This window comes from Trichosurus vulpecula, chromosome 9 (genome assembly GCF_011100635.1).
Source record: "Trichosurus vulpecula isolate mTriVul1 chromosome 9, mTriVul1.pri, whole genome shotgun sequence".
NCBI lineage: Eukaryota > Metazoa > Chordata > Mammalia > Diprotodontia > Phalangeridae > Trichosurus > Trichosurus vulpecula.
The window spans coordinates 40,154,476-40,167,575 of NC_050581.1; the positions used below are offsets into that span (position 1 = coordinate 40,154,476).

The window sequence follows — 13,100 nt, forward strand, 5'->3', positions numbered from 1 at the left end:
TACCATAGCTTGGTTTCTGTTCCAAGCAACATAGTGGCTAGTGGCCAGGGAATGAATTACCATTTCTTAGGGATGTGAGATAGCCAGGACAAGTATGTTCAGCATTAGTCAACGGACTTCCAGTTATTTTGTTGGTTATCCCTCCAGTTTAGGCCAGCAGACAAAAGAGTCCTTTTGAATAAATAAACAAAGCACAGAGATTGACTTTGGTCATGACTCATTCAGATTCACCTACTCTGTCACTATTCTTGATCAATGTGTGAACACAGCTAGGGCCCCATATCCTTCTACATAACAGGAAGTTTGCTGAACCAGACAAGAGACCTGGGTTTTATAGGAAAGGAATGAGTTCTTACTCATAGAATCCCATAATTTTTCTGCATTTAAAGGGACCCCAGGAGCCATCTAGTTTAACATATCCAAAAAAGGAATTCTCACTATAATATAACAAACAATAGACCATCTATCCTCTCTCTATTTAAAAAAGAGCAATGAGGAGGAGCCCATTATTCAGGTACATTATAGGCATACCATCTTTGTTGTCATAGGAAAGAGTGACTAAGGAATGGGTGGTAAGACCTTGGTTGTATAAGCAGGTGACATTGAGGTTTCCAACATGAGGTAGACAAGTTTCCAGGAAAGGAAAGCATCATTTTAGGCAGGAGAATGAACAGGTGAGAGTAGAAGTATCCTTTCAAAAGTGATCAGTGAGGTTTTTAGGATGATCAGAACAGAGAAGAGGTTCAAGGGCAGTGAGTGAATACCCATATTAAAGGAATTAGAAAAAAGATGTCTTGATGAAGGAGACAGAAGCCAAAGTTAGAAAGGTAGGAATCTATGTCTCTTCGTACAAGGGAGAAGAGAGTCTCAAATGTGTGGGTGGGGGGGAAGGGGTAAACTGTTTTTAAAAGGTTGAAAGTTGTCAAATGTTGATAAATGCTATGATAAGATTAATGAAAAAAATCTCAGGCTTACTCCTCGAGAGTTAGGAAGTGATTGGAGTTGGTTAGATACAAAAAGGCCTAAATCCCAGAGAGTCTGTACCTCTGAATCATCCTTTGTTTCCTATAGGTGGCCCTCAGACAACAGACATACAGACCATTGCCAATTCCATACTTGTAGTCATCACATTTTAGGACCTTCTAGAGCTTGCTTTCTTTCGGCATAATATTGCAGAACCTTGTGTTACATCCATGTCAGAAAGAAGCAGAGGAAGTCTTTAATGGAAGAGGGTAATATAGGTAACAATGAGGCCAAAATGGTATAAGGAAAAGACCTTTGGGTCCTAAAGACATTGGTTCGAATCCTGACTCTGCCACTATTAGCTGGGCAACCTTGAACATATTCTTACCTTTAAAAGAAAGATAATAAACCAATAATACTTATTTCAAATAGTGGATATGAGGAGAAAATTGTACATTGTATATTAAGAATTTGGTAAACTTTAAAATACTAAGTGAATGTTAGCAATTGTTAACTTAATTAAACAGGTATTTATTAAACATCTACTAGCACATTACTAGTATTGGAAAAAAACACTGATTGTTAGGAGATATAGCTAGGAGATCCAAGTTCTGAATCTGATTCAACACTCCCTAGTTTAGTAAATTCATTTTTAGAGTGGTTCACTAACCATCTCTTTTCTAAAACATTCTAGAATTTTCCCAGGAATGGAAATCAAACTGTGATTTGATGCCTATGGTTTACAATATGCCTGTGGTTTACAGAGTTCATTCTCTGTTGAAAAATAAAACATTTTCCCCTTCTACAGCCCTATGGTATCTCTCTTCTTTTCCAAGATCTTTCAAATAACCCTGACAGTTGCTTAGTAATCACATCTGACATTTCTTTCAGTACTCACGACTGTAATTCATATGGTCCAGGTGTCTTGAATTCATCAAAAGCAGAAAAATGCTCTCTTACTTATCCTGGGTATCAACTCTCTATAAGTCATTTTTTTATGCTTTCTAGTCCAAAGTTCCCCTCCTCCCCTGCCATGGCAAAAACAAAACAAAACAAAACAAAAACATGGAAAAAAAATAAAGACTGAGTAAATCTGCTGTATGTTGTTGTTCACCATCGGTATAATCACCTAGAGCAGTTTTCATAGGTAGAGGCTCCTTTTCACATTTTTCTTCACATTTTATTCACATTTTGTTTTAATATCACTTACATTTCTCAATATATCACTCCTCTTCCCATGCCAGAAAAACATCCTTATAACAAAGAATAACGAGGAAGATTTTTTTTAAAAGTATTGTTCAACACAACTACCCCGTGAACCAAGTTTGAAATTTTGTGGAATGTTGTATAGTCATAATCTTTGCAAACAAAGTAAGGGGGTGTCCTTTTGCTCTTCTTTGGGGCCAATTAATTTGAATTTCTCAGCATTCACTTCTAATTGCTTTGTTACTGTTATTTCCAAACAATGTGTTTCCTACAGTAAAGCAATATTCTGTTACATTCACGCACCATAATTTGTTTAGCCATCCCTCAGGTCATGGATATTTACATTGTATCTATTTCCTGAATACTATGAAGAATTTTGCTATAAATATTTTTGCTTGTGTGGAAAGAACTGTTTATCTTGTCACTGACTTCTGCAGTGTCTAAGTCTAGCAATGGGATTTCTAGACTAGCAGTATGGTATAGACTGTTTAGTCACTTTCTTAGGATAATTCTAAATGACTTCTAAAAAATTAAAGCATGCCAATCAAACTACCAAAGAATCATTTTATAAAGCTAGAAAAAAATAAACAAAATTCATCTGTAAGACCAAAAGGTCAAGAATATCAAGTGAATCAATGAAAAAACTTGTGAAGGAAGGAAGCCTTATAGTACCATAATTGAAACTGTATTACAAAGTACTAATCAAAATAACAACTGGTATTGGCTAAGAAACAGAGTGGTGGATCAGTGAAATAGATTAAGTACACAATATGCAGTAGTAACATGACCATAGCAATCAAGTATTTAATAAACCCAAAGATCCAAGCTTTGGAGGCAAGAACTCACTATTTGATGAAATTTCCTGGGAAAACTACAAAGCAGTTTGGCAAAAACGAGGCATAGACTAACATCTCACACCATATACCAAGATGAGGTCAAAATGGGTACATAATTTAGATACATAATTTAGATATTATAAACATATTAGGAGGTCATGTGAAAATTTACTTGTCGTATCTACAGATAAGGGAAAAATTTATGACCAAACAAGAGGAAGAAAAGATAACAGGAAGAAAAATAGATAATTTTGATTATATGAAATAAAAAGGGTTTTGCACAAACAAAACCAATGCAGCCAAAATTAGAAGGAAAGCAGGAAGCTGGGAAAATATTTTTACAAGTTTCTCCGAAAAAAAGGCTTTATTTCTCAAAGATATAGGGAACTGAGCCAAATTTATTTTTTCAAAAAAGGGCCATTCCCCAATTGATAAATGGTCAAAGGGTATGAACAGACAGTTTTCTGAAGAAAAAACCAAAGCTATCAATTGGATCATTGAATTGATTAGAGTAGCTAAGTCTTTCACATTTGATAATCCTTACGATATTACTGTTAATGTATAACCATACCATACCTATCAGATTGGCTAACGTAACAGAAAAGGAAAATGACAAATGCTGGAGGGGATATGGAAAAATAGGTACACTAATCACTGCTGGTGGAATTGTGAACTAGTCCAACCATTCTGGGAACTAATTTGGAATTATGCCCAAAGGTTTAGAAAACTGTGCATTTACAGACTAATAGGTCTATATCCCAAAGAAATCAAAGAAAAAGGAAAGTTATCCATATGTACAAAAATATTTATAACATCTCTTTTTATGGTAGATAAGAATGGCTGCCAAATGATAAATTCATTCAGTCATAGGAACACATATAATTGTCTATGGTGCATGGTAGGGTTGCAATCTGGATACTCTCATTGCTGCTGCAATTGTAAATTAACAGCTAACATTTATATAGCACTTTAAAATTTGAAAATGCTTTACATATTTAATCCTCAAAATAATCCTGTGATGTAGGTGTTAGTGTTGACCCCTTTTTAGAGATGGGGAAACTGAGGCTCAGAGAGGTTAAATGTCTTGTCCAGGGTCCACACAGTTAGTAAGTACCTGGGGCAAGATTAAAACTCAGATTTTCCTCACTTCAAGTTTGTCATACTAACCATTATATTACCTAGCTACCTTATATAGATCATTTTGAAGTATAGTCATTGATAATGCTATTCTTTTTTGCCATTTGTTTCTCCAGTGCTTAGCCCAGTGACTCACACACAGTAAGTGTTCAATAACCATCAATCTATCTATAGTTATCCATGAGCCTAGGACAACTTGAGGCACAGACACATGCACATGCACACAAACATTTTCTTCTGAAATATCAGGCAGGAAAATATTGAAGGCAGTTGGATATCAGTTCAGCAGTCCTTCACCCCTTCTCTTGTGTGGAGGCAGCACAATATGGTGGATAGGGCACTGGACTGTAAATCAGGAACATAGGTTCAAATCTCACCTCAGTGACATACTAGTTCTGTAATTGTGGGCAAATCACTTAACCTCTCTATCCTCAACCCTACTCAGTTTCCTCATCTGTTAAGTGAGAGGGTTGGACTAAATGGTCTTTGTGGTCTATGATTCTATGATCCAGTGATAAGTCTAGAAAACAGAGATTTGTGGACCTGTTCCTTCAGTCAAAGACTGGAGACAGGTACAACAAAGCACCAAATTTCTAACCCATGTCTCAGACTCTAAGGAGGGCTAATTCTGCACTTCTATCTGTTCATTGTTACAGCAATCTACTTCCTGTGATTCTGTTATTCTACCATTCTTGATGTTTTCCCACTCTTAAATTATTGAGTCTCACCAACTATGGTGCAAGTAGCCTACCCTTACTACCTATTTCCAAACTCAGGTCTTTTTAAAAATCTTTTCCTGCTATCTCCTTGTCTCACTCATGTCCTATTACCCAGTGCCTAGTTTGTCCCAGTGAGTCCTTTAGAACCTTTCCTCAGTTGTCTGAAAGTTCCCCCTTTACACTTATATTATTTAATCACTGTTTCATCCTCCTCTTCACATTAATAGAAACACAGTGCTACCCTAGAGCTATCATATCCTTTGAAATTCCCTCCATAGATGTCTCTCCCCGCCCTTAACTCACAGGACCACTTCAAGATCATTCTTTCACAACTATCTCCCAAGAATTTTTCCTCTTTCTAGGCCTGTTGAGGTTTAGAAGTTTTGAGGTTTAAGGGTGCTTGGGACCCCAAAATACTGATACACCCAGTCCTGCCTGATTAAATTCCACTGAAGTCTTTTTTCAGCCAAAGAAAAATAAAGTTTATTAAAGATTTGCCATATTGAGCACACTTTTAAGGAATCTGAACATTTGTGATGCTTGTATTGACAAATGGGCCAGAACAATCTGAGCCAGATTGAATCTGAGCACCTTCATGGAGGCAATATGGATCTTATAAACAGAAAGACTGTAGGAGGGACCTAGGGGTGGTCAAGTAGTCTGGGGTGACAGGAGGAGGGGTTTAAGGAAGGTGTTGAGAAGGAGTCTTAATGAGACTGGGGTGACTAGAGGTCAGACTCCAGGAACCAAGAGAATGGGATTTTGATGGGATCAAGGGTGGGAAGCAGCTGGAGGCAATCCATAGGTAACAGACAATGGAGGGCTAGGCTAAGTTAAGGGTAACAGATTTGGGCATGAAAAGCCAGATCAAGTGGGAAAATTCGAGGAGCATTCAAGGGGGTTCCCAGAGCCTATACCCCATCAGGCCCATTCAATCCATTTGTACCTACACAGACATTCCCCTGTTGCAGTCATCCACCAATCTTTGAATCATTCTCCCAACTTTTCCCAATGATATTGTTCATGGTCTTCCTTTCCAACCGATCTCCTGCCACCATCCTTGAATATCTGAACATTCATAGCAAACTGACCTCTCAAGTCCTCAGCCTCCTCAACCATAATCACCTTCCTCAACCCACTTCAATCTTAGCCCTCACTTTCTTTCAGAACTGCACCAGGCCCAAGTTCTGGAACTTTGAAATTCTATTCTCTGACTACAACCTCCTCTCTATCTCTCACTCACACCGAGCCTACTTTCTGTGCCTATTGTAACCTTCAATAAGGTTTGGATATGATGTCATAACGGAGTAAGCTTTCTCTTGGTCTATGTTAAGGGATTCTTGGCATCTAGTCAAGGTATTAGAGTACTATTTTCAATTGTGGTCACCAGTTTTATTGTGACAATGGTGGGGTGGCATAGTAATATGCTATATTAGGATAGCCCCGTCCTTTTGTGGGGTGAGCTACCTCTCACACACTGCCTTAGGCCTTTCCCTAAGGCCTTTTTTTTCAGACAGTCCCTTAGCTTCCCACCTCTAGAGGAGTGGTTTTCTTTTCAAACCTACTGGGAAACTTAGGGAAGGTCCTATCTCCAATACCAATCTAGCTAGTCACTACATAGTCCCTACCACCCAGACTGTTGATTCATTATCTAGAGGAAGAGATCTTCATCTAAGAGTCCTTTTTTCTTTAGCAGTGAGTCCTCAGGCAAAGAGCTGCTCTGGTTAAATACTGCAGTTATAAATCAGTCTCTCCCTCCATCCCAGGCACTTCCCTAGGTCCCCTTTCTGCAAAATTTGAGCAAAAACACATATAAATCAGCAATGCAATGATTAGCTGTGTTTATCATTCCTAAAAGATAAGGTAAATGGAAAGATAAGCAAACTTTTAAACAGGGAAAAATATTTTCAGGAAAAAGGGAGGGAAAGGGAAAAAAGCGAAAGTTCAGGAATCACCTCCTTAAGGATCTGAAGTTAGTGTGGGAAGGGCCTTCAGTAACTTGGGATCCCTCTCAACACACCTTATGCATGATCTGCCCCACAGCACCATCCTGGAGTCTGGAATTGAGGATCCCATGGCCAGTAAAGTTTCTCTCTCTGGCTTCTACTCTTTTGGTCTTCCCTTCACTGCTTTTCAGAATAGTTCCCACACACTCCCACTTCCAAGTCCTAGCATAGTCTTTTAGCTCATGGTGGATTCAGCTGAGTGTGGGTCTATGGGTCACATCACAGCTCCCTTCTACCAGTCCCTAGATTAGGAAAAAATTCATCAGGTAAATTGAAAAAGGGCAAAATGCTAGGCAACTTCTCTCTGAAAATCATCATTTCCCTCCAATGCCCTGATCTCCTTGGCAATGCCAAGACAGGACTGCATTTAGAACCAGATATACTAACTGGAATGAATCCAAAAGAGGGCAGTGAGGATGACTGGAAGACTAGAGAATATGTCATATGAGAATCACTTGAAGAAACTGAAGATGATTAGCTGAAAAAGAAAAAGTTTAGAAGGGCCATGACAGCAGTCTTCAAGTACTTGAAGAATTGTTCATGTGGATTAGAATGTAAGGTCCTTGAAGGCAGGGGCTATCTCAATTTTGGATGTCTCCCCAAGGCCTAGTATAGTTCTTGGGATGTACTAAGCAGTTAATAAATACTTATTAAATGAGTTATTAATTTATATTACATAACATTACATCATTGCATTACATTACATCATATCATATCATATATCATATCATATCATATCATATTGTATCACATTACATTTCATTATATTACATTTCATTATATCATATCATATCACATATTATTACATTATGTAAAACTTATTAATTAAGTGTTATACTTATTCCTTCTCATCCAAGAGGGCAGAGATAGAAAAAATAAATTAAAGGATATAAGGCCTAATAAGGAAAACTTCTAAGTTTGAGATGTCCTAAAGTGGAGTACATTGCCTAGAGAGGTGGTGAGTGCCTCCTCACTGGAAGTTCTCTCTCTTACAGCTTATCCCCATCAGCACTCACCTACCCCCTCCAAAGACTGCCTTGCCAGGAGCTCATTCCCATCTGCCAAACTATATGCTCCTGCTTCCATAATCTGAAGAATATTCCCTTCGACTCTTCTACTTCATCCACTTTGTTTCATCTCTCCTTTTTTCATTGCTAAACTTCTTAAAAGAGTTGCCTATAACTGGCAGCTCCGCTTTGTCACTGCACACCCTCTCCTTGACTAAGGGGTTTTTGTGTCAAAGACCTCTTTGGCAGTCCAATACAGCCTATTACAAAAGAAGCCAGTGACATTAAAATCTCTATCATCATCATCATCATCATCGTCGTCGTTGTCGTCGTCGTCGTCATTTAATGTCATTGGTTTCCTTTGTATTCTCACATATTTTATGTATTTAAAGACAGCATTCTGAGAAGGGGTCCATAGGCTCTAGCCTATATAATCATCCTATATACATGAGTTTCCAGACCCTCGGATAAGAACTCCAGCAACAACCATTCTATGGAAAGTGTTCTCCCTCAGGTCTCTTTCTAGTCCTCATCCTTCATGAATTCTTTGCTACTTTTAACATGACCACCACTCCCTATTTGCAGGGCACCTACACTCCCTCATCCTCAATTTCCTTATCTGTATAATTAGGGGGTTGGATTAGATGGCTTCTGGTGTTCCTTTTAGCTCTACGTATATAATCCTATGATTCTAGATGTGTGGATTCTTTCCAATTCCTTGGTGTCAGAGATACTACACTGTCTTGCTTCTTTTACCATAGCTCTTATCACTCCCTAGACTCTTTTGCTGACTATACATCCCCTTTTTGACCCCTTCATGTAGATGTTCTCCAAGGAGCTGTCCTTGGTTCTTTAATTCTTCATGTCTAAGTTCCCCACCTTGGCAATATTACTCACTCCCACAGCTTCAAAAATTGCTTCTGTACAGCTTTGAGGGCAGTTCCAAGATCACTCAAATGATGCTAAATGCCACTTCTTGCTACAAGAAAATTTATTGAGAGAAAAAGAAGATACCCATTCAGTTCTCTGTTGAAAAGATGCTCTCAATTTATATTATGTTTTTTTGTACTCCATATGCTTGACATTTAGGTCACCTTTGTAATAAATTGTTTTCTATTTTTTATACTATTTTTATCAGTATGAACACTTTATGGGGCTTATCTTCTTATGTGCCAGATCTCTTCTGGATTGCTGTCATGTTATGATGTTCAACCATTGCACCCAAAGTTTAATGTACTTGAACTCTTAATAAATGCCTATTTCATTCGTTCATTCATTTCCATCCCCACCATGCGGTTTTTTTTTTAGATTTTCATCTATCTCTGGGATGATGGCTGTTTCCATTTGTGTACATTTGAAATTGAAATCTGCTTGCTAGCTTGTCTATCTCTTTGTGTTGGCTTCTTTTCTCATAATAAATGTCTTATTGATGTTCTTTCCCCCCCAATCTATCACTTCCCAATGACTACCCCTACTCCATTTCACTTCCCCACCATAAACAAAACAAATCCATGACTTTTTTTTTCTGTATAAATCCCCCTACCCACCCACCCCCCAATCTAAGGGATTAGGGTGGGACAGAGGGATGTCTCACAAAGGGCATTGGTAGTAGGGGAATGAATGTCATTAAGGTAGTAAAAGATTCTGTGTAAAATGGTTAAGGATTTAGGAAGGGTATGTGTAAAGAGGATCATGTTCTCCCTCCTGCCTTGTGATGCCATACATCATGGTGGCCGTAGGAGGGATCCCAGTGTCCATGGGGAGGGGAAATGGCAGCTCTTCTGTATTGGTCCTGGATACAGTCCTTCCAGTGGTCATTCTGGGTTCCCTTCCCCAGCTGTCTGTAGATAAGTGTGTTGCAGAGCTCAGAAGGTGGAGATTCGTTTGTGGGGGCTAAAGGTCAGCATTTCCAGTAGCAGTTGTGCTCCAGGTCCCTCCAGCTCAGGCACAACAGACTGTAAAGGCTGGGGACTACAAGGAGTAAAGGCTCCATGGGGCAGAGAAACATCAGGAGGCCAGTCATCTTCTGCTGAGAGCCCAATCAGGTCAAAGATTTTGTTTAACTGGTCAGCTTCAGAGTTTCCACAGAAGAGAGGCTTCTTACGGAACATCTCTGCGAAGATACAGCCAACACTCCACATGTCCACAGGTGCTGCATATGCTGACTGCAGGAGAACCTCAGGAGCCTGGTACCAGGGTGAGTACCACAGGTGTGAGTGCCATATGGCAGCTGTAGATCCAGGCTAAGTCAAAGTCAGCCAGCTTGACTGTTCTACTACTAGTCACAAGTATGTTTTCTGGCTTCAGGTCATGGTGGACAATGCAGTTGGCATGAAGAAAGTCTAGGCCTCCTAAGAACTGTCTCATTAGGTCCTTAATGGTCTCCAAGGGCAGCCCTGGTGGAGAGGCCTTGTCCAGATACATCCTCAGGTCTTGGTCCACATGTTCAAACACCAGGGTCACCTTGGTCTCTCGGTTGGTTCAGGCAGTGGCACAGACATCCATCAGCCGGACAACATTGGGATGCTCAAAGGCCTCCAGCCTCCTGAGGAGGGCCACCTCCCAGACGGTGCTGACTGGCAGGCCCCCTCCACTTCCTCCTCCTGTTGGGACTTTCATGCTCTTGAGTGCCACAAAGTGGCCGCTGTGTGGGTCATGGGCTTTGTACACCATCCCAGAGGCACCAACACCAATCTCAGCCACTGGTTCACACTGAGGAATGTCCATCCTGGGTATCCCTCAGTGCTGGGGGCCGTGCCATGTGGGGTGGGGTCACACCGTTATCTAGGCACTGGAGCCGGCCCGGCAGAGCCATGCAGGGTAACTTGGTCCTAACGGGCCAGACGCAGCAGGCCTCACCATAGACTCCCGGGGGTTAGAGTACAAATCCACATCTTAACCTGCACATTCCACAGCTACAGTCTACCACCTCTCCCCTAAGAGAAGGGATGCATGTTTTACCAATGGTGCACTGAAGTTCAAACTAGTCTCCTGTTTTTCTCCTTGGCATTGTATGATCATTTTGTAAATTGTCAATTGTTCTCCTGCTTCTGTTCACTCTACTCTGAGTCAGCTCATACAGATCTCTCACATTCTTGTCTAGCTCTTTGTGGAGCCAAAGCACACACTCTGCTTGGTCTCTGGTTTCTACTGTAGCCATAGATTTGAGTCCAGCCCATGCTCCTATGTTCTAGAAAGGTTTCTTGTGTTTCTTAAATCGGGTTCCACTCTCTGATTTATTAGGATTTTGTGGGGGTTTGTTGAATTGCTCTGAACATTATTCTGGCCCCAACTGTTTAATCAGTGTCAGCACACATATAATCCTTTGCCAGTAGCCTTGATTCTGTCACGAATGGTTCCACGGGTTTATTTGGGCCTTGTATTTCACAATGAAATTTATAGCATTCAAATATTGAGTTAGTTTTGGGGAGGACATTCATCAAAGCTACTGTAATATGCCCTCAGCGCTTTTCTCATCTTCTCATGACATCTATCTTGGCAGTAAAAATGGCTCTGCCTCTACCACTGTTCCTTCTGATCAGATAAAAAATACTTTTTCTTCCTTCTGATTATTTTTCAAGAGACTAAAAATTCAGCTTCATGGGCTGCTTAAATTCCTTCTATTCCTCAAAAAGCTTTTTAACAAACTCACTTCCTCTCTCTGCCTTTTTAGGTCTGTAAAACGTCCAAATTCTGGCTCCTCCCTGTCTTGTCTAAGGTGACTTTAGCCTCTACACAGCTTCTCAGCCTAGTTGGGCTACTATCCAAAGCAGGTCTGTAAAGATCCTGTGAAGCCAAGCTGCAAGGCCAGGACTGCTTCTTCCTTTCCCACTCAGTAAGAGAAAGAAAGCATTGTCACCCTAATGGACCACAAGACGAAAAACTGATGTCTCCCTGGGTTGGTTCAGGGATAGTTATAAGCCAATTTGTATCCATACATACATACATACATACATACATATACAAGTTGTGTGTGTGTATGAATAGAAAGGGACAGGAGAGAGGATATGTATATATATATATATATATGTATATTTATATACAAATTAAAGTATATTTCTATACACACATATATGTATACTTATAAATACATGTGCATATACTTTTAATTTTAATTTTCATTATTAACATTTTCTCTATCACTTTCTTAAGTCTAGACCAGACTTGCACAACTAGGTAGGGGCCAAAATTGAAATAGGCTATTCTTCAGGCCACCTATAGCTTTGCCTAGAGACAGACTGACAATGGTTGGTTGCTTCCAGGTCACGTGACAAACAGGAGAGCGTGTGCAGTGGCAACCCTACATTTTTTATGGGCCTCCTGAAATCCCTTCCCAGGTTGCAAGCAGCTCAACAGGCCATATGTTGTGCAGGCCTGATCTAAACAATCAATAATACAATAAATCAAACCTTGATTTGAAGCATTTATCAATTTTTGAGGTATAAATGCTGACCTTAGAATATAACAGTCAGTTCTATAATCCAGTTAGAGCTGGTCCCAGCACACTCCTGCCTTTTCTTCCCAAGTCCCCTTCCAATTAAAAAACTGAAAGAAAAAACAAGCAAATAAAAAGCCTCACAATAAAAAACCAACTTGTAAAAAAATAAGCATGGTCAAGGAAAATGAATCATAGGTCCTCTGGAACCATTGCATTGATCAGAGTTCTTAAATCTTTCAAAATTGTTTTTCTCTACAATATTGCTGTTCTACTGGTTCTGTTCATTTTGTTCTGCATCAGTTTATACTACTCAGCATTCTTTGAAATTTTTTTTTCATTATTTCTTAGGGAGCAATAACATTCTAGTGCATTCATACACCACAATTTATTCAGTCATTCTCCAATTAATGGGCACCTTCTCTGGCAATTAGAGTCTAGTTATCTCTTCTCTTCTCCTCTACCCTTTCCTTTCCTTCAAATGTATCCTTTAAAGGGGTTTTCACAAAAGGCATATCCATTCTCTGGCCATGAGTTTGGATTTTTAGTTTGGAAAATGTGATTTCCAACACTTATAGCTGATATCATGCAAGTTAGAACTTAATTATTCTCTATTTCATATGCCTGTCTATCATTCTCAACTAGGGTAACACCTGGAGAGACAAGGACCTTGTTTTCACTTTCAGAAATCTCAGAATATGAAGGATGAAGTCTATTTATCGCCAATGCGATACCCACAGGGGCTACTATGAATATGCAGGCATATTCCCAGGTTTGAATCACAAGATATA

The 13,100-nt window shown here is 39.6% G+C and overlaps 1 pseudogene; it reads right to left on the minus strand.

Moving 5' to 3' along the window:
• Positions 1-9,686: 9,686 nt before the first annotated feature.
• On the minus strand, positions 9,687-10,601 carry LOC118831962 (annotated as a pseudogene).
• Positions 10,602-13,100: the final 2,499 nt, after the last annotated feature.